Below are 24,873 nucleotides of genomic sequence, written 5' to 3' on the forward strand. Positions count from 1 at the left end.
TATAGAGTCATATCTTTGTTCCAGTATCGAGTTGTAATATCGAGTTGTAAGAAAATAAAGTGTGATGATCATCATTATAGAACATTGCCCCATAAAAAAGGAAAGGTCAAAGAAGCCTAAATAAAAAAGGGGGCCAAAGAAGCCCACCCAAAAAGAAAAAAAAGAAAAAGAAAAGGGGCAATGTTACTATCCTTTTTCCATACTTGTGCTTCAAAGTAGCACCATGTTCTTCATATAGATTGTCTCCTATGTTGTCACTTTCATATACTAGTGGGAATTTTCATTATAGAACTTGGCTTGTATATTCCAACGATGGGCTTCCTCAAATGCCCTAGGTCTTCATGAGCAAGCAAGTTGGATGCACACCCACTTAGTTTCTTTTGTTGAGCTTTCATACACTTATAGCTCTTAGTGCATCCGTTGCATGGCAATCCCTACTCCTCGCATTGACATCAATTGATGGTCATCTCCATAGCCCGTTGATTAGCCGCGTCGATGTGAGACTTTCTATTTTTTTTGTCTTCTCCACATAACCTCCATCATTATATTCTATTCCACCTATAGTGCTATATCCATGGCTTGCGCTCATGTATTGCGTGAGGGTTGAAAAAGCTGAAGCGCGTTAAAAAGTATGAACCAATTGCTCGGCTTGTCATCGGGGTTGTGCATGATGGGGGCATTTTGTGTGAAGAAAATGAAGCATGGCCAAACTATATGATTTTGTAGGGATAAGCTTGCTTTGGCCTTGCTGTTTTGAAAAGACACGATTGTTTTATTGGTATGCTCGAAGAATATTGTTTTTATGTCAAATGATAGACTATTACTTTGAATCACTCGTGTCTTAATATTCATGCCATGATTAGACATATGATCAAGATTATGCTAGGTAGCATTCCACATCAAAAATTATCTTTTTTATCATTTACCTACTCGAGGATGAGCAGGAATTAAGCTTGGGGATGCTGATACGTCTCCGTCGTATCTATAATTTTTGATTGTTCCATGCCAATATTATTCAACTTTTATATAATTTTGGCAACTTTTTATACTATTTTTTGGGGCTAACATATTGATCTAGTGCTCAGTGCCAGTTTCTGTCTGTTGCATGTTTTTTGTTTCGCAGAAACCCAATATCAAACGGAGTCCAAACGGGATAAAAACGGACGAAGAATTATTTTGGAATATTTGTGATTTTTGGGAAGTAAAATCAACGCGAGACGGTGCCCGAGGGGGCCAGGAGATAGGGGCGCGCCCTGGACTCTCCTGGGCCCCCCCCATAAGGCGGTTGACGCTCTTCTTTTGCTGCATGAAAGCTAATTTTATGAGAAAGATCTGGGCGAAAGATTCACCCCAATCGGAGTTACGGATCTCCGGATATTAAAGAAACGGTGACGGGGTAGAATCTGAGAACGCAGAAACAAAGAGATAGATCCAATCTCGGAGGGGCTCTCGCCCCTCCCACACCATGGGAGCCAAGGACCAAATGGGAAACCCTTCTCCCATCTTGGGAGGAGGTTAAGGAAGAAGAAGAAGAAGGGGGTCTCTCTCCCCCTTGCTTCCGGTGGCGCCGGAACGCTGCCGGGGGCTATCATCATCACTGTGATCTTCACCAACACCGTCGTCATCTTCACCAAAATCTCCATCACCTTCCCCCATCTATATTCAGCGGTCCACTCTCCCGCAACCCGCTGTACTCTCTACTTGAACATGGTGCTTTATGCTTCATATTATTTTCCAATGATGTGTTGCCATCCTATGATGTCTGAGTAGATTTTCGTTGTCCTATCGGTGATTGATGAATTGCTATGATTGGTTTGAGTTGCATGTTTTATTATTGGTGCTGTCCTATTGTGCCCTCCGTGTCGCGCAAGCATGAGGGATTCCCGTTGTAGGGTGTTGCAATGCGTTTATGATTCGCTTATAGTGGGTTGCGTGAGTGACTGAAACACAAACCCGAGTAAGGGGATTGTTGCGTATGGTATAAAGGGGACTTGATACTTCAATGCTATGGTTGGGTTTTACCTTAATGAATCTTTATTATTTGCGGATGCTTGCTAGAGTTCCAATCATAAGTGCATATGATCCAAGTAGAGAAAGTATGTTAGCTTATGCCTCTCCCTCAAATAGAATTGCAATAGTGATTACCGGTCTAGTAACATAGTCAATTGCTTAGGGACAATTCTACAACTCCTACCACCACTTTTCCACACTCACTATATTTACTTTATTGCATCTTTATCTAAACAGCCCCTACTTTTTATTTACTTGTTCTTTATTATCTTGCAAACCTATCCTATCACACCTACAAAGTACTTCTAGTTTCATACTTGTTCTAGGTAAAGCGTGTGTAGAGTCGTATTAGTGGCCGATAGGACTTGAGAGAGTATTTTCTCTACTTTTAGCTTCTCGTTGGGTTCGACACTCTTACTTATCGAAAGAGGCTACAACTATCATGTATACTTGCGGGTTATCAGATGTATCAACACTTCCACACACCAAAAAAGTAAACTATATATTACATGCATGATTAACTAGCATAAACGATCATCTGATCATCATCTACTTCTTATGATGCTTTCTCTGCTTGTGGCTTGATCCGGGCTCGTCGATTTGGGTAAGGAGGCACTTCCTCATGTCAACAATTCGCTTGTGCATCTCGTAGCATGTGTACACACTCTTGGCCGCGAACCTGAGGTGAGGTTCATCCAGTCGCCGCATCCAGGACCTCTGCCAGGATACGGCACTTGTTTTCTGGGCATACTGCTTCATCTTTTCGTAGTAGGGGTGAATGATAGCTGAGGCGAGTTCGACCAGGGAGTCCTTCTTCGTGTTGCCCAGACCCTGTAGTGGTCATGGATTTTGACAAGGTTCTGGCAGGCCAAGCCCGTAACACTGAGCGCTTTCACATCGTCGGTGGTTTCCACCATGGTGAACTTGTACTCGGTGCTGTTGATAAACCTGTTGAAATGGGCGTAAGGCTCTCTGGCCATGCAGTAGTGGTAGATGAGGACATGATGGCGCACACACAATTGGGCGACGGTAACCTTCTGATCTATGTCGGGACTACCGGCGGTGTACTGGAGGTCGATGCCGACCACCTTGTACTTGTCTCCAGCAAACAACTACTCAACAGTGTTGATGTAGTCGTCCACCACGGCCGGGTCAATGGTGTACACCACCGAGAGATCCGTCTCCCTTGCGTGGGTCTCCATTTTATGCTCGCCAAACTCCATTGGAGCGCTGCTAGACATCCCCTCTCTATGTGTCGTCGTGGGTGTTCTTGTTGTGTTGTGGGGCGCGATCGAAAGGTTTAAGAGACTAAGGTTATAATGGTTGCGGGAATTAAAGGGGAGGCCGGACGACACGTCCTGATGACAGTTCTAATTCGTAGCGCGTAACTCCATCATGCCACATGTAACTGCATCGCGTGGCAACACGCGCGGCGCAGCCGCATGCATATGGGGCCCCCGACGTGATCGTGTGCAGGCCCAACCGCTGGCAAAGCGCGCATGGAGGGACGCGAGCAAAGCGCTCCATGGTTGCCTCAACGGCGAGCAACCATATATATGCATATAGTATTTGAGCATGCAAGAAAAAGCTGTCCACAACCCGAGCGCGCCAACGGACGCGAGCAGAGCGCGTCGCGGCGCCTAACGGTTGACTGTTTGCATACATTAAGCAAAACTGCTTAATCTATGAATGAAATCTATGTTTAATTACTGAATTTTAGTTGCAAAAATTAGATAGTGCTAGTGATTTTTAGCTGCATATTTTGACAAATCACCATTGGAACCGCTGGATGTCCTCCCTATATGTGTCGACGTGGGTGTGCTCATTGTGTCGTGCGCCGGCACCAAACACGAGCAGCACAACTTATAAATTGATGAATGGAGTACTAGTTACAGTGATGCATACAATTAAGCAAAGGGATCACACATGTCTATATTGACTAGTACGAGAATGCAATAGCACAATAAGAATTAAGGAGGCAAGAAGAAAGATGCATCCATCAACGTACGACGAGGTCAAGGTGCTTCTCAGCAAAGGCATCCAAGGCTTCCAGCCGGTTGAAGAAGGCCAATGTCGTAGCGTCCTCACTGGCCTTATAGATACCTATGTACACGATTTGTTCGTACTCGTGGATGTGTAGGTCGACATATTCTTGCAGGGCGAGGCGCCTCGCGGCGAGCGCGACCTCCAGGTGGACATTCTTTGTGGCGTCGGCGGGCAGTCGCAACGCCACCAATGCTTGAAAGAGGTTCCGACCATGGAGGCCGATTAGGGTGGCAGGCAATGAGGAGCCCGGGTGCGCGGGCTGGAGGAGTACGGCGATGTCGTCCGCGAGCTTCTTGACGATGGTGAACTTGTTGGTGGTGGCAACGATCATCTAGTCTAACTAAGAGTCGTAGCTGGCGTCGACGGCGACCATCCACCATCTGGTCGCGAACTTCATCTGGAGACGATCCTCGGTGCCATGCCGTAGGCTGGCGGTGTGGACCGTCTGGCACAGCCGCTGGCCGCTCGCGCGCATCGTCGCCATGGGTCTGGAGTGAGCATTTTTGCGCTTAGTGTGGGTACGATGTGGTAGATGCATTGAAATGGAGGGGCGCCTTTATATGAGTGCAAACTGCATTGCATTCACATCGTGCTACCTCTTTTCCCAATCCTCCTCCCACTACTTCTCTCATGCATTCATGATGCTAATTGAAGGAGGATCCATCATTGGTCGTTCAACATTTCGGGTACCGCTACCCTCTCCCTCGTCTACATTAAAGCCATATCGGGAACTGCGCCACCCGCTGTCAAATCAAATAGTACGGCGCCCCGCTGCACGCCCGGCTGAACACGCCTCCTCGCCTCCATTTATGCTTAATTACTGAATTTTAGTTGCAAAAATTAGATACTGCTAGTGATTTTTAGCTTCATACTTTGACAAATCGCAGTGTTACAAGGTTGACAAATGGCAATGTTACTAGATCAACAAATGTCAATCTTTCCAGTTTGACAAATGGCAACATACCCAATATGACAGATGCAAATCTTACCAAATTGTTTGTAAGTGGTTGCACATGGGTCATCCAAAACAACCATTTGTGTTGAAGAGATGCACAAATCCTGCTCTCACTTTGCATACAGGTGTTCTTTCTAAAACATTTGCGATCAATAGCCATTAAAACATATAGCCATTAAAACCAAGACACGTGGCGTCACGTGAATGGTTTAAATTTGAATTATGCACATAAATGCATTGAAAAACTCAATTAATGCATAAAAATGTCCAAACGAACCCTGAAAAATCCCAAAAATTGACACAACACTCCTGTTGTTCTATGTTGACACGAGAAAAAATTTCAAAGCAATAAGAGGCAATGGATATCGCTTTGTACCCAAAGGTGGGACGTTCCCTACCGAAACCATCAGGCTTGTTGTGGGAAGCTTTGGTTTGTGAGAAGCATATCCCCAAACCTGCCCCAAGTGGGACAAAAAATTTACCACGGCATGTTGATGCCGCTCCATGATAGCATGCCAAGTTTCATGAATTTTGGACAAGCTTTGGATTTACTAGAATTTAAAAACCAGGTATATATCTCAATGTTTGCGGCCGAGTGACGGTGGCAGGGTGTTTGACATTCATTCTCATTTCTTGCATGGGACCTAATTAAGCATGCAACCAAGGACACAGATTTGAATTTTCATCTAATTTATATGCATTAGAGCATGTGCATGAGGTTCAAATTTGAATTATGCACATGAATGCATAGAAAACTCAGTTGATGTATAAAAATGTCCAAGCGAACCCCCAAAAATCCCAAAACTTGCCACAACACCCCTGTTGTTCTATGTTGACACTAGGAAAAAAATGAAATCGAGAAGAGGCAATGCATATCATTTCGTCCAGAAAGGTGAAACGTTCCCTAACGAAACCATCGGGCTTGTTGTGAGAAGCTCTGGTTTGTGAGAAGCATATCCCCAAACCTGCCCCAAATGCGACAAAAAAATTACCACCGCATGTTGATGCTGCTCCATGATAGCATGCCAAGTTTCATGAATTTCAGACGAGCTTTGGATTTACTAGAAGTTAAAGACCAGGTATATATCTCAATGTTTGTGGCCGAGTGACGGTAGCAGGGTGTCTGACATTCATTCTCATTTCTTGCATGGGACCTAATTAAGCATGCAACCAAGGACACAGATTTGAATTTTCAACTAATTTATATGCATTAGAGCATGTGCATGTAGTTCAAATTTGAATTATGCACATGAATGCATAGAAAACTCAGTTAATGTATAAAAATGTCCAAGCAAACCCCCAAAAATCCAAAAAATTCACACAACACCCCTGTTGTTCTATGTTGACACTAGGAAAAAAATTAAATCGAGAAGAGGCAATGCATATCGTTTCGTCCAGAAAGGTGAAACGTTACCTACCGAAACCATCAGGCTTGTTGTGAGAAGCTCTGGTTTGTGAGAAGCATATTCCCAAACCTGCCCCAAATGGGACAAGAATTTACCACAGCATGTTGATGCCGCTCCATGACAGCATGCCAAGTTTCACGAATTTCAGACGAGCTTTGGATTTACTAGAATTTAAACCGGGTATATATCTCAATGTTTGCGGCCGAGTGACGGTGGCAGGGTGTTTGACATTCATTATCATTTCTTGCATGGTACCTAATTAAGCATGCAACCAAGGACACATATTTGAATTTTCAACTAATTTATATGCATTAGAGCATGTGCATGTAGTTCAAATTTGAATTATGCACATGAATGCATAGAAAACTCAGTTAATGTACAAAAATGTCCAAGCGAACCCCAAAAAATCCCAAAAATTCACACAACACTCATGTTGTTCTATGTTGACGCTAGGAAAATAATTGAAATCGAGAAGATGCAACGGATATTGTTTCGTCGAGAAAGGTGAAACGTTCCCTACCAAAACCATCTCACTTGTTGTGAGAAGCTCTGGTTTATGAGAAGCTTATACCCAAACCTGCCCCAAATGGGACAAAAAATTTACCACGGCATGTTGATGCCGCTCCATGATAGCATGCCAAGTTTCATGAATTTCGGACGACTTTTGGATTTACTACAATTACAAAAGCAAGCACCTCAACGTTTGCTGGAGAGCCACGGTGTTGTGGTGTTTGAAATTCATCCCCATTCCTTGAATGGGATGTAAGCATCAACCCATGGATACATATATCATTTTACAACCCATTTTGGTGCACCGGAGCATGTGCATGTGGTTTAATTTTGAATTGTGCACCTGAAATTCCTAGAAAACCAAGTTACCGTATAAAAATGTCCACACGAACCCTGAATAATTCCAAAAAATTTGACGACACACCTATAGTTGCATGTTCACTACAGATAGAAGTTCTAGCAATTCAAACACCATCCTTTACAGCTGTGACCCCATTATGTAATTCAAATCAAGATGAAAAATCAAGTAGATCCCACACAGTTTATTATCACCAACCGTGTGAGATGCAGTACAAAATATCCTGGAGCACCGTCGGTGTATAGTACGCCTATGGCTTACTCGAGAAGGTTCGTCGGCTACAGTCCACAGCCCGCTCTGAATAAGGGACCGTGTCTGATGACACTTTGCGCGCCAGTTTTTTCACTGAAGCGATTCCAAATGTTCGACTTCCGCGGAAATTTCTACCTCCCCCCCCCCTCTTACCAAAAGCCACATTTCCCCTGTTTTGCCTTCCTTTCTAAGTTGAAACCTTCACTCCTTGCTTGCAGCACCGCCTCCTCGCCAGCGGCCCTCCTTCACGCTTCTCAGCCTCGCCTATCCAGGCAGGTAATCCACACCCGAACCCCATCCTCCTCCTCCTTCCACATCCCACATGCCCCGACCGCCGGTGCGAGCGCGACACCTTCCACCCAAATCACCGACCCCTCCACCAAATAAGCACCGTGCTAAGCCATGGTGCATGCAGTATAGCCAGGATCTCAAGGAGCATTTGGCAGCGGAGAAGCAAATCACGGCCGCACACACAGATGAGGTCGCGATGGCTGCCATTTGTGCCGACCCCCAGATCTTGGAGGAGCACCTCGTCGTCGAGGCCACCGTCGACGCCTCATGTGCCGATGCCGTGGCACGGTTGGCTGCTTTAAACAATAGTTCGTGGCGTTTTCTCGAGGCCACCGTCGGTGCCTTCGATGAAGACTACGAGGTGTTTTCTCAACGTACACGTGCTTACCTCATCTCAAGAGCCAGCATGTTGGTGCCCAGAGTGATGCGGAGGCCTCGCCCTCTTCCATGTCCAAGGAGCCAATCGTCATCGATATCTCCGACAATGAGTAGCTTGTCTTATTAGCTCACTATAAGGACCCATGTTCAGTTTGCTAGCTACTGCATTTCCTTAACAAATTCTAGTGAATTGTGCTATCTACTTTTACCATGCAATCTTCTGCTCTAGTATATATGCTCTATATGTCGTGCAATGTCGTGTTTAGTTAACTGTTTGGTTCAATTCTGCAAATGTGATGTTCAATTATTTAGGGTTCAATTTTCCAAGTAGTCAAGCATGCTTGGTTACGTTAACTGTCTGATCTTCTATTAGGAGTATGCTATATTGTGCAATGTGGTGCTCAATTAATGTTTGGTTCATTTGTTGTGGTGTTTAGTTAACTGTTTGGTTCAATTTTGCAATGTGATGTTCAATTGTTGTGTGTGCATTCTGTTATTGTATACCATGTGAGAAATAAATCGAATTTGGTTGTACTAAATACAGGAGAAACAAATACAATTGCTATATTTCCAAGTTGTTAAGCATGCTTGGTTTGGTTAACTGTCTGATCTTCTATTAGGAGTATGTTATATTGTGCAATGTGGTGCTCAGTTAATGTTTGGTTCATTTGTTGTGGTGTTTAGTTAACTGTTTGGTTCAATTCTGCAGTGCGATATTCAATTGTTGTGTGTGCATTCTGTTGTTGTATACCATGTGAGAAATAAATCAAATTTGGCTGTACTAAATACATAAGAAACAAATACAATTGATATATTTCCAAGTTGTTAAGCATGCTTGGTTTGGTTAACTGTCTGATCTTCTATTAGGAGTATGTTATATTTGTGCAATGTGGAGCTTAGTTAACGGTTGGTTCATTTGTTGTGGTGTTTAGTTAACTGCTTGGTTCAATTCTGCAATGCGATTGTCACGTCCCTAGCCTTGCTATGCACTTGGACTAGTTGGTTGTTGCATCATGTTTAAACTTCTCTTAAACCTGAAATGGGGATCAATAAACCCCAGCACCCCCCCTAAAAATACGAGGTTCAACTTAAAAATATTCTCTATGAACCCAAAATGCTCTTCAGAAAAGTTCATTATTTTTGGATTGGTCTAGAACCTCTTCCAAAAATGGTGCACATTTTTCTAGGCCATTTTGGATTTTTGAATTAAATCATATGGTATTTGCATTTGGGCATTTAATTGCTAAATAATATTTTAAATGCTCAAATAATCACAAACTGAAATGTTTGATGTTGGAAATATTCCAAACAGTGACATTGAGCAGTTTCATGATTATTGGAAATGCCCTGGCATTTTTATTAAAGCCAAACACAATTACAGAAAATAGAAAATGGAAATAATAGGAAAAGAACAGAGGCTAACCTGGAACTTACCTGGCTCCCACCAAGCCCACCTGGCCGGCCCGGTTGGCCAGCCCATCCCACCTCCTCGCGCGTCGTCTTCCCCATGCCTTCTGGCATCGTGCATGGCGCGCGCACAGCCGAGCCGCGGCCACCTCCTGCTTCACGGTGGCAAGGCCTCGGGTTTTCTCTCCATGCTAGCGCGACACCCTGGTCCTCATCCTCTCTCTCCCTCGAGCGCTCTCCCCTCCTCTGTTCTTTCACGCGCAGCCACCGAGCACGGTCGTCGCCACCGTCCACTACCACCGCAGCCACCGCCGTCGTTTCGCCCTGCTAGAGAGTCCAACAGCTCCGCCTCCTCACGCTGGTAACCTCCACCAACAGACTCGAGTGGACGAGCCTCAAGACGACGCCATCGATCCCTTCTTCGACCTCCACCCGCCGAGATCGCCGGCGACCCCACGCTCGCCTTGTTGCCTCCCCAAGGCTCCTGAGCTGCTCTTCTGGACTGCTGTGAGCTCCTACTCCTTCCTCCTTGCTCTCCCCCTTCGTTCCCGTCCTCCAGCTTGCCGCCCCACCGCAACCGAAGCTCGTCGCCGTCGTGGCTCCTCGCCGACGTGGCCAGGGCACCCAAAGCTTGCGTCCGAGCACATGGTTGTGCTCCTTCAGGTCCGTATCTGCCGTCCCGCTGCTTAACTTGCTCCGCCACATGCTCTAGCCACAGCTGCCGCACACACCAAACTCCGGCGGCCGCCAAAGTGCTCGCCGTCGGCGAACCAGGCCACCCCGCGACCTTCTGACACCTCCCCTGGATGCGGGAGAGCACGAGCTTGCCTCCCGTGCCCTCGGTGCGTCCATCCGTGGCCGGAAACGGCCGGCCGGCGGTCGCTGCCGCGCCGGATTAGCATCATCGGTTAGCCGCTGGTTAACCCCAGTGTTAGCACTAACTAACGCCCTAGCAGACGCTGACGTGCGGGCCCCGCGGTGGGTCAAATCCCAGTCAACACGGGGGTAATCCCCAGTTAACAATGAGCCAATGACATGTGGGTCCCAACCGTCAGGTTTGACCCTGTTGACCCTGCTAACGTCACAATGACGCAACGCTGACGCAGTTAATAATTTTCTGGATTTAAAATAATTCAGAAAATTCCAGAAAATGCCCAAAACTTCTAAAACTCATATAAATTCAACCGTAACTCCAAATGAGATAAATTATATATGAAAAATTATCAGAAAAATTCAAAGAATCTGTTTATGGCATTTTCATGCATGTTTGAGCAACCTAAAGCTACTGTATATGACAATTTGAATTAATGGCATTTGAAATGTCATATATGGAGTTTGAATTTGAATCTTAGATTCAAACTAACTCCATTTAACCTGCTGCTAGTTGCATTAGCCCAAACCACAGCATATTGCCATGTCATGATCATGCATCATATTGTGCATTGCATTGATTGTGTTTCTTCTTTGTTTGTCGGTGCTTGTCCCCTCTTAGTAGACGTGTACCGACGATGTGATCAATGACACCGATGAAGAGCTATATTATCTTCAGAAGTGCCAGGCAAGCAGAACCCCCTTGTTCATTTCGATACAATCCCACTCTCTCGCTCCTGCTCTCTTTTATTGCATTAGGACAACAACGATTCATCTGTTACTTGTTGCGGTAGCTGAACCCCTTTATCCTCTGCATGACCTGTCATTGCCACAGTAAATAGATGAAACCCACTAGCATGAGTAGGAGTTGTTTGAGCCCTGTTGTGCCTACTCATTCATGCTTGTTTGTCATGCCTGCTACTGCTTAGAGTTGAGTCCGGTCTGATTCATCGGGGATGAATTGGAGGTGTGTGAACATGTCCTACTGTGTGTGAGCTATGTGTGTGAACACGATTTGGTAAAGGTAGCGGTGAGAGGCCATGTAGGAGTACATGGTGGGTTGTCTCATTGAAGTCGTCCTTAGGAACTGAGTTCTGTGTTTGTGATCCATGAACAGTTACTACCACACATTGGGTTCCGGTAACTCGACCCCTCTCGACTTATTAATCAACTTGATCTCTGTCCAGGAGTTGCAACTAGTTTCTGGTGTTTGTAGGTAGTGTTAGTAGTCTACCAAGTGGCACCCGGTACAGGTGGGCTTGGGACAGACTAGGCACCATGGCACGGTGTACCAAGCGTAGATCCACCCGTCGAGGTGGGCTTGGGAACCCTGCACACATCGTTTGGGGCCGTGAGCGACACCCCGGCCGGATCTCCTTGCGGATGGAACCCGAATAGGCGATAAACCTGGATGAGAGACTTGTGTGGTTAGTCAGGTCGTGGCCGACACCCTCGCTGGGCTTCCGCTTGAAGGTTGCCGAGTACATGTCGTGTAAACGGCGGCAAGTGGTGAGAGCGTGTGTGAAGAAGTACACCCCTGCAGGGTTAATATCATCTATTCGAATAGTCGTGTCCGTGGTAAAGGACTTCTGGGTTGCCTGTACAGTTCATAGACAAGTGAAAGTGGATACTCTAAAATACGCAAGATAAGTGTGAGTGCTATGGATGGCGTTCTCGTAGGGAGACGGGAGCGGATCCATAGTGGTGTATTGATATGGTGAATATGTGGACTCGTGTGCGCCACCTCAAAAGAGTTACTTGCAGCCGTAGTTCAGGATAGCCACCGAGTCAAAGCTGGCTTGCTGCAGTTAAACCCCACCATCCCCTTGTTGATAATGATGCATATGTAGTTAGATCTGATGTAAGTCTTGTTGGGTACATTTGTACTCACGTTGCTTAATTTATGTTTTTGTAGAGAGACTTCAGTCTCGCTAGTAGTTCCATGTGGACTTCAACGTTTAGCTTGTTACCTCAGCTACGATCTTGTGCCCTCGGCAGGATCTGATAGACAGTCAGGCTTCTCAGCCTTTTTCATTTGTAGATGTTTGTACTCAAGACATGTTAAGCTTCCGCTTGTGCTTTGACTTGTGTGCTCTGAATGTTGGGTCATGAGACACATGATTGTAATATCTCGCTCCTCAGAGCCTATTGAATAAAATACTTGAGTTGTATAGTCATGTTGTAATGCCATGTTGTATTCGCACATATCGAGCATATTGTGTGCATGTTATTGAAATGCTTGGTATGTGTGGGATCTGACTATCTAGTTGTTTATCCTTGGTAGCCTCTCTTACTGGGAAATGTCTCCTAGTGCTTCCACTGAGCCTTGGTAGCTTGCTACTGCTCCGGAACTCTTAGGCTGGCCGGCATGTGTCCTTCTTTGTTCCTGTGTCTGTCCCTTCGGGGAAATGTCACGCGGTGTCTACTGGAGTCCTGTTAGCCTGCTACAGCCCGGTTTACCGGAGTCCTGCTAGCCCAGTTGCTATAGCCTGGATTCACTCGCTGATGACCGACACGTTCGTTGCTGGGTCATGTATGCCTGTCCCTGTAAGTTAGTGCCACTTTGGGTTCACGACTAGCCATGTCAGCCCGGGTTCTTTGTCATATGGATGCTAGCGACACTGTCATATACATGAGCCAAAAGGCGCAAACGGTCTCGGGCCAGGTAAGGTGGCACCCGTGGGAATACCGTGCGTGAGGCCGCAAAGTGATATGATGTGTTACATGCTAGATCGGTGTGACTTAGGATCGGGGTCCTGACAGCTTTGGTATCAGAGCTTGACTGCCTGTAGGATTACCAAGCCAAACTGGTCGAAGTTGAGTCTAGAAATTCTTTAGTTATATAAGGGAATTGATTATGGGATGGAACGTAAGGCTCTTTTTACTCCTTATACCTTATGCCTTCTGATCCGAGTCATCTTATCTTTTCTACGGGGTTAAGAACTAGGCTTTCTCTTCTTTCTATCAGGATCACGTGTTACTTATCCGTAGACTTATAGAATTGTTGGACTTAAGCCTTGGTTCAGTTCCTACTACTTCCGTATGTTAACTGTTGATCTCGAAACCTTGATATTGTGCTTCTGAGTGGTTATGCCACCATTTTTGTAGCATGTCTCAAATCTTTTTGAGCATTTACAGCCGTTATGTTGTCCGAGTCATCCCAGGTTTCTAGATAGTCTGATGCATTTGCAAAATCCCTTCCCTCTGGTTTCGATGTTCTTTTAGGCCAGGTTAGTCACACTAATTGCTGAGCTGAGGTACTCTATTGCCTCGACATATATGTTGGAGTTATTATTATGACCCTGGGTGTCTAGAGTATCACCTAGTAATCCAGCCATGCTTTGTGTTCCCAGTGTGATGATTCTGGCCATCATTCTCGAAGGCATCCCATGATGCCACTTAGTAGTAGGTATTCTACTCCTGGGTTTTGAACCCGAGATTCACCCTACTTGCTTCATGTTGATAGTTTTTGCTCGTTCCTTTAGGTTATTAGCAACCTTTGCAATAGTCCTCGAAGTTCGTGGTATTTCCTTCTTCCAAATACTATGAACCACTTTATGGCAGAAGTTTGTTGGATCAAAAGATCACAACAGGAGTGCCCTCGATGAGTTCTCCATCCTATATTGCGACTCTGCCAGTTCTACATTTCTGCATGGGTTATCCGGAAGAAACTTGTTGAACTTGTTTCGACATACTAACCTATGCATCCACTACTCAGAAACCATATGTTCCTTTGAGTTGTCCCGCTTTAGTTGTCTTTCGACCCTCGTCTACCAATTGTTAGTCAAGAGTATGCGTGCAATCGTTCATCGATGCTTATTATTCTTGTGTTCCGTCAAGCCATTCTATCCCAGAATGACTAGGAGAAATGAACTCCAGTACCTCATCCATATCTAGGATTGGGTCAAAGTAGTCATACTCCGCAGATCAAATACTAATCCAGTTTTTGTTCTGTTCTACCCTGAAGTATTACCCTCTTTATGTCAAGAAAGTCATAGGAATTACACATCATCTTATGAATTCTTGGTGTAGTGATACTTCTCGCCATCATTATTCATTTCTCGGTCCCCGTGTTGTTGAACCGGAATGCCGACAAGTGAATCGTGATGTGTGAAATCAATACTGCTAGCAACCCGTTGCTTGGTAGTTAAAGGACAATAATTTCATTCTTAGTGTATTCATTCTTGAATCATCATTCTAAGATAGATCGTGCTACCTAGTCCTTATTTCCGGTGCACCTTTCGATCAATGAGTTGGGGCTATGCCAATCCCTTGCTTATTTGATCATCTCGTCTTGCCCTGAAAAGCAAGATTGTTCTCGAGCTTAATAGCATATCGGTGGTTCGTGATTTTTCGATTATCTTCTCGGAAGTATCACCAGGTTGTCACCTGACTGCTATGTTGAGCTTGTGACCAAGTTGGTTTTCGAAACCACCCTTTCTCCAAGAATCTGTGTTGGATACCCCTGAGCTAGTTGGTTAAGCTAAACAACAACTTGGAGAGTTGGAAGATAAAAGCTTGTCTGACTTAGTTCTTTCCAAAGGATATCTCTTTGTGTGTGTGTGTGTTGAAGAAAGATGATATCTTCATCGATTGGTCCTCGTGATCAATTGCTGGGTCTATCATCTTGTTAAAACTTTGATTTGGGTGTGGGCTATCCTCAAATCAAATCAGAACCAACGATGTTCGTAATGTTGTCTTACTCGTGGTTGATTCCTCGAGCATACACCATTATATCTTCTGGGTCTGACCAATGCTATCACCTGTTCACATAATTATGGAATTCCATCTTCATGGAAACCTGGATAAATTGTTGTTGAGCCCATCGACATCATCTTTACCTTTTCCTTAATTTTGTTGAACATTAAGCTAGTGTTGGAAACTTTAGTAAACATTTTCTTCATGACCGTTCGTGAAGCATATGCTTGGAAAAGAAGTGACTTCCTCTAATTCATGTGCATTTGATGCAAGTTGCCGCCGTGAATTCGAGAAAGCATGTTTTTTACCTCCTCTAGAATCATCCCAAGTCAGTCATGCACGTGCGAAGTATACTATGGCTTGAGAGATTAGCTACCTCCATTCCATCGGTATTCCCTAGCACACCAAGCCACTGATTGATTTGTTCAAAGAAAAGAAGTCCATGCGCTAATCCTAAAGGGCCCAGACAGACATGCACTAGACTTTGATATCATCAATGATGGTTCCCAATCTGAACTCGGTAGTGTTTCGTTGTAAGACTACTATGTGGTCATGCTTGTCTTGGACAACGTGTTCACATGTTTGTAGAAGAACCAGCTCATGTTTTGGAGCTTGCTATCAAAGTTCATTCCCCGAGAACCTCACAACACCGTCTCGTCGAATTGTGTTGCAAACTTTCATTTTCCTTCCTAGACCTGAAGAGTCTGGAATATCCTGGCACCAACCAGATCTGAATCTCAGGCAGATATGATGGTTGGAACGTTTTCCCAAGAACTATAATATTTGTCTCTTTATAAATCGGTAAAGTGGATGTCGTGGCCAGCACACCCAGCCGAAAGACCTATTATTGTAGTATCTTGATTGAGGAAGTTAGCCACCTCCCCATAAGGATTTCATAGGATTTACCTCCCTAGTTGTTCCTTATGATTTTTGGTGTTCCCGAAGTCCGACCTTTTACTTGATGTTCTAGATATCAAACCATATCTATGAGTGGGTTACAGTAGCACATCAAGGAGAACATTAGAAGCGGAGTGCTAAATGTCTTTCGGTCGATCATCCAGATTTTGTTTCCTTGGCCTCGCTAAGGTGAAATCTGAGAAGCTGTTATCTTCCTATGCATCTGCATCGTCCATCACTATCCATCATGGTAGTATGTTGTGTTGCCAGGATCTTTGACACGAATATTGGTAAAACCTTGATAAATATGGAAATGCTCAAGTTCTTGAGAGCACGCACAAGCGCTAGGTGTTATCATCGGCACTAACTGGATTGCTCTCAGTTTCCTCTATTATGCTATAACTTTTCAAATAGTGGACTCACTCTCTACTGTTGAGCTTCTCCCCAGTTACTAAAATCATCCCTTGTGTTGTTTTCAACAAGGTAATCCACATCATCCATTCTAATCCGAGTATGCCATTCTACCAAACCCCTCCAAACGATCGCTTGAGATTTGCCCTAGGCTGGTATAAAGAGTTTCAATGATCTTTGAATCAAAGGTAATTCTTTTTGCCACCCAAGGGGATATATCTACGAGTCACCATCCCTAAGGTGTCTCGTTGTGGTATCATGACAACTCAACTCCTCGCTACGTTGACAACCGTTCACCACCCTCTTAAGTGTGGAATTGTTGTCTACCTAGTGAACCTTCGACATCTGTTCCACTCCATTCATTTGGATGAATGTTTCGTGGCCCAGCTTGAGATAGGTTGCTATGTCTCATTCCGTGAATTGATCCTGAGTTGTTCGGTCTTCGAGAAGATCGATTCTTCTAGAGTTTTCCTTTCCTCTTCTTGTCATGTTAGTTGGAGTTCTCAGAGCAAGACGACGAGACAAGATGGTGATCGATTCAACGTTCTGATGAAGTGCCACCTGGATCATGAAGATTATGTTAGTTTGCGTTCCCCCTTCATCCTACCCTACGCTTGAATCTTGGGACGAGATTCTTGTTTAGTGGGGGCGAGTTGTCACGTCCCTAGCCTTGCTATGCACTTGGACTAGTTGGTTGTTGCATCATGTTTAAATTTCTCTTAAACCTGAAATGGGGATCAACAAACCCCAGCACCCCCCCTGAAAATACCAGGTTCAACTTAAAAATATTCTCTATGAACCCAAAATGCTCTTCAGAAAAGTTCATTATTTTTGGATTGGTCTAGAACCTCTCCCAAAAATGGTGCACATTTTTTAGGCCATTTTGGATTTTTGAATTAAATCATATGGTATTGCATTTGGGCATTCAATTGCTAAAAAATATTTTAAATGCTAAAATAATCACAAACTGAAATGTTTGCTGTAGGAAATATTCCAAACAGTGACATTGAGCAGTTTCATGATTTTTTGGAATGCCCTGGCATTTTTATTAAAGCCAAACACAATTACAGAAAATAGAAAATGGAAATAATAGGAAAAGAACAGAGGCTCACCTGGAACTTACCTGGCTCCCACCAAGCCCACCTGGCCGGCCCGGTTGGCCAGCCCAGCCCACCTCCTCGCGCGTCGTCTTCCCCATGCCTTCTGGCATTGTGCGTGGCGCACGCACAGCTGAGCCGCGGCCACCTCCTGCTTCGCGGCGGCAAGGCCTCGGGTTTTCTCTCCACGCCAATGCGACGCTCTGGTCCTCATCCTCTCTCTCCCTCGAGCGCTCTCCCCTCCTCTGTTCTTTCACGCGCAGCCACCGAGCACGGTCGTCGCCGCCATCCACTACCACCGCAGCCATCGCCGTTGTTTCGCCCTGCTAGAGAGTCCAACGGCTCCGCCTCCTCACGCTGGTAACCTCCACCAACGGACTCGAGCAGACGAGCCTCAAGATGACGCCATCGATCCCTTCTTTGACCTCCACCCGTCGAGATCACTGGTGACCCCACGCTCGCCTTGTTGCCTCCCCGAGGCTCCTGAGCTGCTCTTCTGGACCGTTGTGAGCTCCTACTCCTTCCTCCTTGCTCTCCCCCTCCGTTCCCGTCCTCCAGCTTGCCGCCCCACCACAACCGAAGCTCGTCGCCGCCGTGGCTCCTCGCCGCCGTGGCCAGGGCACCCAAAGCTTGCATCCGAGCACATGGTTGTGCTCCTTCTGGTCCATATCTGCCGTCCCGCTGCTTAACTTGCTCCGCCACATGCTCTAGCCACAGCTACCGCACACACCGAACTCTGGCGGCCGCCAAAGTGCTCGCCGTCAGCGAACCAGGCCACCCCACGACCTTCTGACACCTCCCCTGGATGCGGGAGAGCACGAGCTTGCCTCTCGTGCCCTCGGTGCGTCCATCTGTGGCCGGAAATGGCCGGCCGGCAGTCGCCACTGCACCGGATTAGCGTCGCCGGTTAGCCGCTGACGTGCGGGCCCCGCGGTGGGTTAAATCCCAGTCAACACGGGGGGTAATCCCCAGTTAACAGTGAGCCAATGACATGTGGGTCCCAACCGTCACGTTTGACCCTGTTGACCCTGCTGACGTCACAATGATGCAACGCTGACGCAGTTAATAATTTTCTGGATTTAAAATAATTCAGAAAATTCCAGAAAATGCCCAAAACTTCTAAAATTCATATAAATTCAACCGTAACTCCAAATGAGATAAATTATATATGAAAAACTATCAGAAAAATTCAAAGAATCTGTTTATGGCATTTTCATGCATGTTTGAGCAACCTAAAGCTACTGTATATAACAATTTGAATTAATGGCATTTGAAATGTCATATATGGAGTTTGAATTTGAATCTTAGATTCAAACTAACTCCATTTAACCTGCTGCTAGTTGCATTAGCCCAAACCACAGCATATTGCCATGTCATGATCATGCATCATATTGTGCATTGCATTGATTGTGTTTCTTCTTTGTTTGTCGGTGCTTGTCCCCTCTTAGTAGACGTGTACCGACGATGTGATCAATGACACCGATGAAGAGCTATATTATCTTCAGAAGTGCCAGGCAAGCAAAACCCCCTTGTTCATTTCGATACAATCCCACTCTCTCGCTCCTGCTCTCTTTTATTGCATTAGGACAACAACGATTCATCTGTTACTTGTTGCGGTAGCTGAACCCCTTTATCCTCTACATGACCTGTCATTGCCACAGTAAATAGATGAAACCCACTAGCATGAGTAGGAGTTGTTTGAGCCCTGTTGTGCCTACTCATTCATGCTTGTTTGTCATGCCTGCTACTGCTTAGAGTTGAGTCCGGTCTGATTCATCGGGGATGAATTGGAGGTGTGTGAACATGTCCTACTGTGTGTGAGCTATGTGTGTGAACACGATTTGGTAAAGGTAGCGGTGAGAGGCCATGTAGGAGTACATGGTGGGTTGTCTGATTGAAGCCGTCCTTAGGAACTGAGTTCTGTGTTTGTGATCCATGAATAGTTACTACCACACATTGGGTTCCGGTAACTCGACCCCTCTCGACTTATTAATCAACTTGATCTCTGTCCAGGAGTTGCAACTAGTTTCTGGTGTTTGTAGGTAGTGTTAGTAGTCTACCAAGTGGCACCCGATACAGGTGGGCTTGGGACAGACTAGGCACCGTGGCACGGTGTACCAAGCGTAGATCCACCCGTGGAGGTGGGCTTGGGAACCCTGCACACATCGTTTGGGGCCGTGAGCGACATCCCGGCCGGATCTCCTTGCGGATGGAACCCGAATAGGCGATAAACCTGGACGAGAGACTTGTGTGGTTAGTCAGGTCGTGGCCGACACCCTCGCGGGGCTTCCGCTTGAAGGTTGCCGAGTACATGTCGTGTAAACAGCGGTAAGTGGTGAGAGCGTGTGTGAAGAAGTACACCCCTGCAGGGTTAATATCATCTATTCGAATAGCCGTGTCCGCGGTAAAGGACTTCTGGGTTGCCTGTACAGTTCATAGACAAGTGAAAGTGGATACTCTAAAATACCCAAGATAAGCGTGAGTGCTATGGATGGCGTTCTCGTAGGGAGACGGGAGCGGATCCATAGTGGTGTATTGATATGGTGAATATGTGGACTCGTGTGCGCCACCTCAAAAGAGTTACTTGCAGTCGTAGTTCAGGATAGCCACCGAGTCAAAGCTGGCTTGCTGCAGTTAAACCCCACCATCCCCTTGTTGATAATGATGCATATGTAGTTAGATCTGATGTAAGTCTTATTGGGTACATTTGTACTCATGTTGCTTAATTTATGTTTTTGCAGAGAGACTTCAGTCTCGCTAGTAGTTCCACGTGGACTTCGACGTTTAGCTTGTTACCTCAGCTATGATCTTGTGCCCTCGGCAGGATCTGATAGACAGTCAGGCTTCTCAGCCTTTTTCATTTGTAGATGTCTGTACTCAGACATGTTAAGCTTCCGCTTGTGCTTTGACTTGTGTGCTCTGAATGTTGGGTCATGAGACCCATGATTGTAATATCTCGCTCCTCAGAGCCTATTGAATAAAATACTTGAGTTGTAGAGTCATGTTGTGATGCCATGTTGTATTCGCACATATCGAGCATATTGTGTGCATGTTATTGAAATGCTTGGTATGTGTGGGATTTGACTATCTAGTTGTTTATCCTTGGTAGCCTCTCTTACCGGGAAATGTCTCCTAGTGCTTCCACTGAGCCTTGGTAGCTTGCTACTGCTCCGGAACACTTAGGCTGGCCGGCATGTGTCCTTCTTTGTTCCTGTGTCTATCCCTTCGGGGAAATGTCACGCGGTGTCTACTGGAGTCCTGTTAGCCTGCTACAGCCCGGTTTACCGGAGTCCTGCTAGCCCAGTTGCTATAGCCTGGATTCACTCGCTGATGACTGACACGTTCATTGCTGGGTCATGTATGCCTGTCCCTGTAAGTTAGTGCCACTTTGGGTTCACGACTAGCCATGCCAGCCCGGGTTCTTTGTCATATGGATGCTAGCGGCACTGTCATATACATGAGCCAAAAGGCGCAAACGGTCTCGGGCTAGGTAAGGTGGCACCCGTGGGAATACCGTGCGTGAGGCCGCAAAGTGATATGATGTGTTACATGCTAGATCGGTGTGACTTAGGACCGGGGTCCTGACAGCTTTGGTATCAGAGCTTGACTGCCTGTAGGATTACCAAGCCAAACTGGTCGAAGTTGAGTCTAGAAATTCTTTAGTTATATAAGGGAATTAATTGTGGGATGGAACGTAAGGCTCTTTTTACTCCTTATACCTTATGCCTTCTGATCCGAGTCATCTTATCTTTTCTACGGGGTTAAGAACTAGGCTTTCTCTTCTTTCTATCAGGATCACGTGTTACTTATCCGTAGACTTATAGAATTGTTGGACTTAAGCCTTGGTTCAGTTCCTACTACTTCCGTATGTTAACTGTTGATCTCGAAACCTTGATATTGTGCTTCTGAGTGGTTATGCCACCATTTTTGTAGCATGTCTCAAATCTTTTTGAGCATTTACAGCCGTTATGTTGTCCGAGTCATCCCAGGTTTCTAGACAGTCTGATGCATTTGCAAAATTCTTTCCCTCTGGTTTCGATGTTCTTTTAGGCCAGGTTAGTCACACTAATTGCTGAGCTGAGGTACTCTATTGCCTCGACATATATGTTGGAGTTATTATTATGACCCTAGGTGTCTAGAGTATCACCTAGTAATCCAGCCATGCTTTGTGTTCCCAGTGTGATGATTCTGGCCATCATTCTCGAAAGCATCCCATGATGCCACTTAGTAGTAGGTATTCTACTCCTGGGTTTTGAACCCGAGATTCACCCTACTTGCTTCATGTTGATAGTTTTTGCTCGTTCCTTTAGGTTATTAGCAACCTTTCAATAGTCCTCGAAGTTCGTGGTATTTCCTTCTTCCAAATACTATGAACCACTTTATGGCAGAAGTTCGTTGGATCAAAAGATCACAACAGGAGTGCCCTCGATGAGTTCTCCATCCTATATTGCGACTCTGCCAGTTCTACATTTCTGCATGGGTTATCCGGAAGAAACTTGTTGAACTTGTTTCGACATACTAACCTATGCATCCACTACTCAGAAACCGTATGTTCCTTTGAGTTGTCCCGCTTTAGTTGTCTTTCGACCCTCGTCTACCAATTGATAGTCAAGAGTATGCGTGCAATCGTTCATCGATGCTTATTATTCTTGTGTTCCGTCAAGCCATTCTATCCCAGAATGACTAGGAGAAATGAACTCCAGTACCTCATCCATATCTAGGATTGGGTCAAAGTAGTCATACTCCGCAGATCAAATACTAATCCAGTTTTTGTTCTGTTCTACCCTGAAGTATTACCCTCTTTATGTCAAGAAAGTCATAGGAATTACACATCATCTTATGAATTCTTGGTGCAGTGATACTTCTCGCCATCATTATTCATTTCTTGGTCTCCGTGTTGTTGAACCGGAATGCCGACAAGTGAATCGTGATGTGTGAAATCAATACTGCTAGCAACCCCGTTGCTTGGTAGTTAAAGGACAATAATTTCATTCTTAGCATATTCATTCTTGAATCATCATTCTAAGATAGATTGTGCTACCTAGTCCTTATTTCCGGTGCACCTTTCGATCAATGAGTTGGGGCTATGCCAATCCCTTGCTTATTTGATCATCTCGTCTTGCCCTGAAAAGCAAGATTGTTCTCGAGTTTAATAGCATATCGGTGGTTCGTGATTTTCGATTATCTTCTCAGAAGTATTACCAGGTTGTCACCTGACTGCTATGTTGAGCTCGTGACCAAGTTGGTTTTCGAAACCACCCTTTCTCCAAGAATCCGTGTTGGATACCCCTGAGCTAGTTGGTTAAGTTAAACAACAACTTGGAGAGTTGGAAAATAAAAGCTTGTCTGACTTAGTTCTTTCAAAAGGATATCTCTTTGTGTGTGCGTGTGTTACTCTAAAATACGCAAGCGATGTAGCCGTGTCCGTGGTAAAGGACTTCTGGGTTGCCTGTACAGTTCATAGACAAGTGAAAGTGGATACTCTAAATTACGCAAGATAAGTGTGAGTGCTATGGATGGCGTTCTCGTAGGGAGACGGGAGCGGATCCATAGTGGTGTATTGGTATGGTGAATATGTGGACTCGTGTGCGCCACCTCAAAAGAGTTACTTGCAGTCGTAGTTCAGGATAGCCACCGAGTCAAAGCTGGCTTGCTGCAGTTAAACCCCACCATCCCCTTGTTGATAATGATGCATATGTAGTTAGATCTGATGTAAGTCTTGCTGGGTACATTTGTACTCACGTTGCTTAATTTATGTTTTTGCAGAGAGACTTCAGTCTCGCTAGTAGTTCCACGTGGACTTCGACGTTTAGCTTGTAACCTCACCTACGATCTTGTGCTCTCGGCAGGATCTGATAGACAGTCAGGCTTCTCAGCCTTTTTCATTTGTAGATGTCTGTACTCAGACATGTTAAGCTTCCGCTTGTGCTTTGACTTGTGTGCTCTGAATGTTGGGTCATGAGACCCATGATTATAATATCTCGCTCCTTGGAGCCTATTGAATAAAATACTTGAGTTGTAGAGTCATGTTGTGATGCCATGTTGTATTCGCACATATCGAGCATATTGTGTGCATGCTATTGAAATGCTTGGTATGTGTGGGATCTGACTATCTAGTTGTTTATCCTTGGTAGCCTCTCTTACCGGGAATGTCTCCTAGTGCTTCCACTGAGCCTTGGTAGCTTGCTACTGCTCCGGAACACTTAGGCTGGCCGGCATGTGTCCTTCTTCGTTCCTGTGTCTGTCCCTTCGGGGAAATGTCACGCGGTGTCTACTGGAGTCCTGTTAGCCTGCTACAGCCCGGTTTACCGGAGTCCTGCTAGCCCAGTTGCTACAGCCTGGATTCACTCGTTGATGACCGACACGTTCGTTGATGGGTCATGTATGCCTGTCCCTGTAAGTTAGTGCCACTTTGGGTTCACGACTAGCCATGTCAGCCCGGGTTCTTTGTCATATGGATGCTAGCGGCACTGTCATATACGTGAGCCAAAAGGCGCAAACAGTCCCGGGCCAGGTAAGGTGGCACCCGTGGGAATACCGTGCGTGAGGCCGCAAAGTGATATGATGTGTTACATGCTAGATCGGTGTGACTTAGGATCGGGGTCCTGACAGCGATGTTCAATTGTTGTGGCTGCATTCTGTTATTGTATACTCTTATACCTTGTCTTTTTTATTCCTTTGCCCCATTTCCAATATAGAGAAGATATTTATGCACATCCTTGTTTTCAGGCCTTCCCAAAACAGTTCACTGATGATTACCTCTCAAACCACCTGTATGGACAGGAGGCGAGGAAGGTATTCATACAACAACCACGGTTCAATGTTGAAGTGTTCCTGAAGAGGATGAATGATGGACGGTCAATCATCCACGGGCACTGGCCTAAAGTTGCAAAGACCTTCAGCATCAATGAAGGCTCAATATTCGCCTTCCGCTTCAGCAGCTTTCTCGATGAGATGCATCTTTCTATGTACCGTCTGTGATGCTAATTTCGAAAGGTTCTAGATGTTGCATGTGAAACTTGGTGCTGGTGCAGTTGTGTAATGGGGTAGCTGAGTGCTGAAGCTATATCATGGTGTACTCTTATGTATTTCAATTATGAAATCCTGCTTCCTTAACATGGGAATGAAATATATTATGTGTTTAATATGAATGTCAATTAGATTAATAAATGGATTATTAACAATAGGGAAATTAGCCTACTAATTGGTTTTTGCTATTGCAAACGGTTATTGAGAAAATACCGTGGGCGATGACCTAAGGCAACGCACACAGTTTCTAGGAATAAA

The sequence above is a fragment of the Triticum dicoccoides genome, chromosome 4B (genome assembly GCF_002162155.2).
Source record: "Triticum dicoccoides isolate Atlit2015 ecotype Zavitan chromosome 4B, WEW_v2.0, whole genome shotgun sequence".
Classification (NCBI taxonomy): Eukaryota; Viridiplantae; Streptophyta; class Magnoliopsida; order Poales; family Poaceae; genus Triticum; species Triticum dicoccoides.